This window comes from Triticum dicoccoides, chromosome 5B (genome assembly GCF_002162155.2).
Source record: "Triticum dicoccoides isolate Atlit2015 ecotype Zavitan chromosome 5B, WEW_v2.0, whole genome shotgun sequence".
In the NCBI taxonomy this organism is placed as follows: Eukaryota; Viridiplantae; Streptophyta; class Magnoliopsida; order Poales; family Poaceae; genus Triticum; species Triticum dicoccoides.
The window spans coordinates 27,426,453-27,432,973 of NC_041389.1; the positions used below are offsets into that span (position 1 = coordinate 27,426,453).

At 43.9% G+C, this 6,521-nt stretch overlaps 1 pseudogene; it reads right to left on the bottom strand.

The window, feature by feature from the left end:
* LOC119308963 overlaps positions 1 to 5,331 on the bottom strand; it is a 14,089-nt pseudogene extending 8,758 nt beyond the window's left edge.
* Between the last annotated feature and the right edge of the window lie 1,190 nt (positions 5,332 to 6,521).

Below are 6,521 nucleotides of genomic sequence, written 5' to 3' on the forward strand. Positions count from 1 at the left end.
GACCTGTTTAAATAGCCAGGCGCGGCATAGCAGTCGAACTCCTCTGTTACATATCCATCCTGCCCCGTTGGACCTCGCTGCTGGGCCGTAGTGGTCGATTTGACCGACCGAGTCGCACTGTTGTGCTTGATTTGTGTGAAAAAATATACCTACTGGCGGGTCCAGCTTGCTGGTCGGGCTTTTTTTTTTCACACTTTTCCTTTAAACAACACATTTACAGTACAGTGAACAAACAAAAAATCAGAATGCAGCATGTACACGAAACATTACAGAAATCATGGCAATTAATTCACTACATAGGATAGATGTCCACATAAATATGTTGACAATCATAATTTAGCACATACGATAGATGTTCACATAATTATTTTGAGAAACATAAACAAAACACTTATTAAGTTTTCTGGCGCCGGACACATGTTTACATAAATAAATAGCAACTTCCAACATGACTCGTGCAACCAGTTTTCTTCTTCCCATGATTGAAGCCACTTCTCTACGCCCGGTACCTGAAAGAAATATAAAGAACGCTTGTGAGAAAATATAGTCGGTAAAATCGAACATACAACATAACTGAAATAAAAATGTAAAACTTACTTCTCGTTTTGACTACATGTCGCCTTGTTATGACCTGCAAATTTGCAAAGACTGCATAACGGACCACTTTTCTTCTCTCTAAAATCTTTAGGTCTACCATTTTTCGTAACGTCAGGGCCACCCTTTGACCGGCCTTTCTTAGGTGCACCCTTCGTTGAAACTTTCTCAGGATCACGTATACCTGCTGCACCTTCTTCCGCTTGAATTGCCTGCTTTGCAATTAGAGCACACCTTCTGCGTCCTATGAGTTCCTCTTCCGGGATCTTCTTCCTTGCTATTATACCGTCTAGGCACTTCATCAATTCATCAAACAAGAAGGGGTCATTTGCTGCAACATGAGCAGCTTCTGCTGATTTTATGCTCACTTGACTGTACCGTTCTCTCTCCTCAGGCCCAGACCAACCCCAACCAAAAAGATCACTCTTGCGTTGCGCTGGCAACCCATCTCTCGCATCTTTAGACAACCGATGGAGGACACAACACTTTGGTATTTCAGACAATTTAAGATGATGCAAAACAAAGAGAATATGTTTGCAAGGCAGCCCTTTCCGAACCATCCTGCGACACGTGCATGATAAGGTTTCTTCTGAGTTACCTGGTTCATACAGAACATTATACCTGAACTTGTGGTTATTCTGCCATGTGACGATGAAGGTCTGGCGCTCAATTCCCACCAGCGTCTCAAATATCTCCAGTTCTCCCATCTTCTTCAAATCATTTTGCAGAATGTAGAAATTAGCAGGAGTGAATACTTTGGCAGCATGCTCCTCAATGTCCTTATATTCAGTAACCGCCGGTGGTACTTTCTGATTGGCCTCACAGTCATCATTCGCCTCGTTCTCATGGAGGCGAACTATGCAGTTCTCATAATGCACTACCAAATCAACTATGGTCATACCATAGTCAAGGTGAAGGTGAAGGGAGGAGTTGAGGCTTTCGCTCCTCTGGTTACTACGCATACCAAGAAAAAAGCCATCCGAAAGATATGATGCTGCCCACAGTCTCCTCTTCCTATACATCCTCCTCAGCCACTCTTCAGCTTTATCCGTCTTCCATTTATTGACAAAGGCGGTCCATCTCTCCTCAAAGTTCTCTTCAGAGGTGGCATAGTACAGGAGCGATCTAAACTCATCTAGTGACTTGTAATGTAGGTGCCTCTGCATATTTTTCTCGATATGCCACGAGCAAATACGATGGAGCACATCTGAAAGGACACTCCGAATCGCTCGGAGCATTGCAGCGTCACCGTCTGTGATAATTGACTTTGGCTTCTGCTGACAGTTTGCCCTCATAAAAGTCTGGAGCAGCCACACATACGTTGCTTCGGTCTCATCGGAAACAATGGCGCACCCAAAAACTGTTGTGCAACGGTGGTTATTAACACATGCGGCATGCTTTATAGCCTGGTCAATCACCTCCTCTGAAATGTAATAGTATCATTTTCAATGGATATGGCAGGCAGCAATGTGCTTAACTATAATTCAATTTCAATTCAAAAATAATGGAACAACTTATATTATCCACACACCTTTTTCGTGAAGAGGACACGTGCATCACTGTCTTTCAGAGCTTCAAGCTTATATATGTTTTCCTTTTTCACTGAACAAAGGTTAGCAATATTCTCTTCCCTTGTAGTGACTATGATCCGGCTTCCGTTTGTCATTTTAGGGAATTTTCGCACTATCAGGTCCCATTCTGCAGTAGATGACACATCATCAAGAACAATCAAGGACCTCTTTTTTTCTATAAGCTTGGCCAACTCATTAACCAACTCTGCAAGAGACATCGGTGGTGATGCTTTCTTTGCACTGCCCAACAAACCCACCACATCCTTCTTTTCAGAAGATTCTGCATCTAGTTGCATAAATAAGCTCCCAAAGAGCTCCTCAAGAATGAAAGGTCGCATGATTGTGACACAAGCATGCTTATCAAACTTGCAATTGATCTGCTGATAGACATCTCCGACCAGTGTGGTTTTCCCAAGACCACCCATTCCCCACAGTAAGCATGATTCCAATCAGCACCCTGAGATTGGTCTGTACCATTGGTGACTGCACTTTTTGAGCTAGGCCCGGCAACCATCGTTAAATCTGTTCCATCTTGAGAACCCTGGGCACAAGCGAGATATGTTAAGCAGTTTCAAAAATTTAACTACTGCACTTTGGTATTTTGCTGCAGTCGCCACCCCAATTAGGATAGTTTTGCTAGTGTGCTACAATAATCAACATGTTTACTTCCCTTGCCTCCATTCCTTAGCATATTGCTAGGAACTAAGGTGTATATAGCTAGCTACTGATAACAAAAACATAAGATCATCGGTAGCCAAGTAAGGTAAACTCTAATGAATCGCTCTCATTCATGTGGTTGTTGTTAACTGATCTCTTACTTTCAGAAATATATGACATATTTTGACTGTTTATGTTCAGTCTTTTGCTACATGCGCCACCCCTACTGAGATGGTTTTCTATTGTGCTACAATAATCGACATGCTTAGTACCCTTGTCCTTTATTAACCAGCATATTGCTGGGGGGCAATGTGTATATAGCTAGCTATTGATAACGAAAACAGATCATCAACAGCCAGATAAGCAAACCCTAACTAATTTCTCACACATGTGGTCATTGACTGTCTACATTCAATCTTTGACTGTAATTTTTTTGTTAATAATTTTAAAAACATCATCACAAGAAAATGCTTTGAATACGAATCCAGTGGAGTATGTATTATTGGACTTATTGGTGGTCTAAGTTTTGAACTTGGACAATGAAGATACAGTTAATGTATATATCTCCAAATAGAGAGAAACTAATAAGTAATAGTATGACTTAAATGCAAATGCAGTTATAATTAAATCAAAGGCTGAACTAGAAGAGCACAAGCGGTAGAACTTTGAAGTTACCTTCTCATAGAAAGCATAAATATTCTGATCAATAGACGATTGCTTGAGCTCAGATACTATGCTTTCTTGTCCTGCACATAAGCTTGCAACTTCAACTTGCCTTGTGGACACTATTATCAGGCTCCCTTTCTTATTGTTTGGGAAGCACCTCTTAATCCGATTCCACTCTTCAATGGTTGATAAGTCATTAAGCACAATCAGGAACTTCTTGGCATTGACATATCCATTGAATTCCTCAGCTAACTCTTGCCCCATCTTTTTCGTTTCCAGCAGAATGTCAACCCCTACTGATGTGTGAAACTGCTCCACTAAACTTTGAACGAAGTCTTCTGGACTGAAAGGATGCATCAACCTCACCCATGCTCGGCACGGAAAATTGTTTTTGATCTCTGGATCCTCGTAAGCTGCCCATATGATCGGTATCTGCCCAAGATCAGCACCTTTTCCGCCCACTATGATCACCCTTAGGTCGGTGCCCTTCTTGTTTATCAGCTGGACAAGATCCACCTTTGATTTTTCCTGCTTCGTTGCGTCCTGAATGCCAAGCATTGTTGTACCTGCAATTGTGCGTGTCGATGGATCAAATAAGAATCGAGTAATCAATGTTGCTCCAACGTTCATTAGTGCATTTTAAAACAATCTCATAAAAGAATATGAACTATAGATACTTAATTAATTTGGTCAGATAGATCATAGGGAACTTGGTGATTACTTTGCTTATTTCACCTGCAGGAACATGATTTGTATTGAAGGAATCAGTCCCCAGGCATGCTCCAATATCACATACTCCCTCCGTTTCTAAATGCATCTATAATTCTATATACATCCGTATGTGGTCCATAGTGAAATCTTTACAAAGACTTATATTTAGGAACGGAGGTAGTACATACACATGTTTCTTCACGGTGTTCACTTATAAGAAATTTATGGATAATGAAAGAAAACGCATCCCCGGGCATCAAGTGATGTACATGACCACAAATCCAATTAATATAATAACTGGATAAAGAACAGGCATAGTTACCTGCAATTCCTTGGTTCACGACGATTCACTACCCAATACGAATCGAGTTCACAAGGGGTTACTATACATCTTGTATTGGCACTCATTGGTTTCAGTTGGAAACACGTCAGTTTACAACATATTTTCATCGAGCACTAAGAGGATAACATATAACTGTTCTCCAAATGAGATCCAAACTTTACAACATATTTTCATCGAGCACTAAGAGGATAACATATAACTGTTCTCCAAATGAGATCCAAACTTTACAACATATTTTCATCGAGCACTAAGAGGATAACATATAACTGTTCTCCAAATGAGATCCAAACTTGTTTAAAGAAAGCAACCTAAAATTAACCTAAAGGCCTGGTCAGCAACCCCGCGCTTGGGCCAGTAACCCCAAAATCGCGATAAAATTGAGACTGAGACTGCAGGCGGCTACAGGAGCAGAGGAGGTGATGTGCCGCTGAGCGCGGGCCAAGCAGCGATTCAGGTGAGCGACTAGCAAGGCGAGCAGAGCCGGATGCGGCAGATCCAAAGCCCGTGCTATTGATGAGATTGTAGCGCAGGTTCCTCTGGCTGACATCTTCGACTTTGGCTCGAAGCTCCTTCATCTCCTTGGCAACGCGCCGCCGGTCCAGCAGCGTGAGAGGGAGGAACGGCGAAATCCTGGAGGCAGTCCTCAACGTTATAGGCAACGTCGCGGACTTGCTTCACCCAGATCTTGACCACCATGTTGTCGTCTCGCTCCTCGTGTGCAGTCATGAGGAAACCCTGCATCATCTCCAGCTCATCAGTAATGAACGCCTGGTCGCGGCGGACTCCCATCGTGAAATGTCCGTGCCAAAGACCCTTATCTTTCGGCTCCCAATCCGATTGTTCATGGCAAAGACCTCGTTCTTTGGCAATTGGCACCCTCCATCTGTGCCAAGTGATTCAATATGCCCGCATGGTAGGCTTGGACAATCTTCACGGCAACGGGATCCAAGTCCGACGTGTTCAACAACATTTTTGGAGTGCTTGGAAGCGACCATACTCAGCAAACTTTTTCTCTTGGAGGTGAAGGACGACACGGCCGGCTGCGGCGATGCCTGATGGCCGGACTGAGGTGCTGGGAGGCGTAGTAGTAGGGCGGCATAGATCAAGAATTTCCACACTTCTTTTCCTTAAGGATGCGTTCCTCGCTGCCTGGCACAGATCGATTCCTCTGTAGAATCATAAACAAGAATGCAAATGGAAATCCGGGGCAAAAGGAAAAGAGCAAAATGGCCATCATCCGAAGGTAACTGGTATTACCGTTGCACTGGCACACTTGATGTACATCATGATCCAAAGTTTCTCCGCACCTGAGCTCGCCATTGCACTCCATTGCAGACAACCAACCATTTACTTTCAGTCGCTTTACTTTATGTTCTTTACTTATAAGCTCTTTATTATTATCATTCCAATCATCCACTCTTTTGTCACACAAGCTAGTATAATTGTTTAACCGGAAAAGGCTTTCGCCCTGCTTTATAAACAAAGCAAACCGCCACAGAGCGCATATATATGGACAAGTTCACACACACACACACCCAAGTCACACAAGAGGAAGTACAGAGGGTTCTGCTAAGGGCACAGCTCAACAAGCCCAAATAAACAGAAAAAAGGGGCGCCGGAGCGCACGTGAGGCGTCTAGTCTGGCTCCGGGGGTGGCAGAGGGGCGGCGGCGACAGACGGACGGCCATCGAGCGAAGGTCGGCGATGAAGGCGGAGATGGCGTCCCGGTCCTGAGGGCGGCTAAGCGGCCGCCAAAGCTGCAAGTAGCCAGACAGTTTGAAAAGAGCATGGGTAGCCCGTCAAACAGGAGTGCGCTGTATCACAAGCTTGTTGCGGATCGTCCAGAGAGTCCACACGATCGCCCCAATCTCAAGCCACCTAATGTGGCGAGAGGGCAAGGGGGAGTTCTGGAGTTCGGCAAATAGGTCGGGGAGTTAGTGTGACACCAATTCCCAGCCACCACCTCCCTAAAGCAGCTC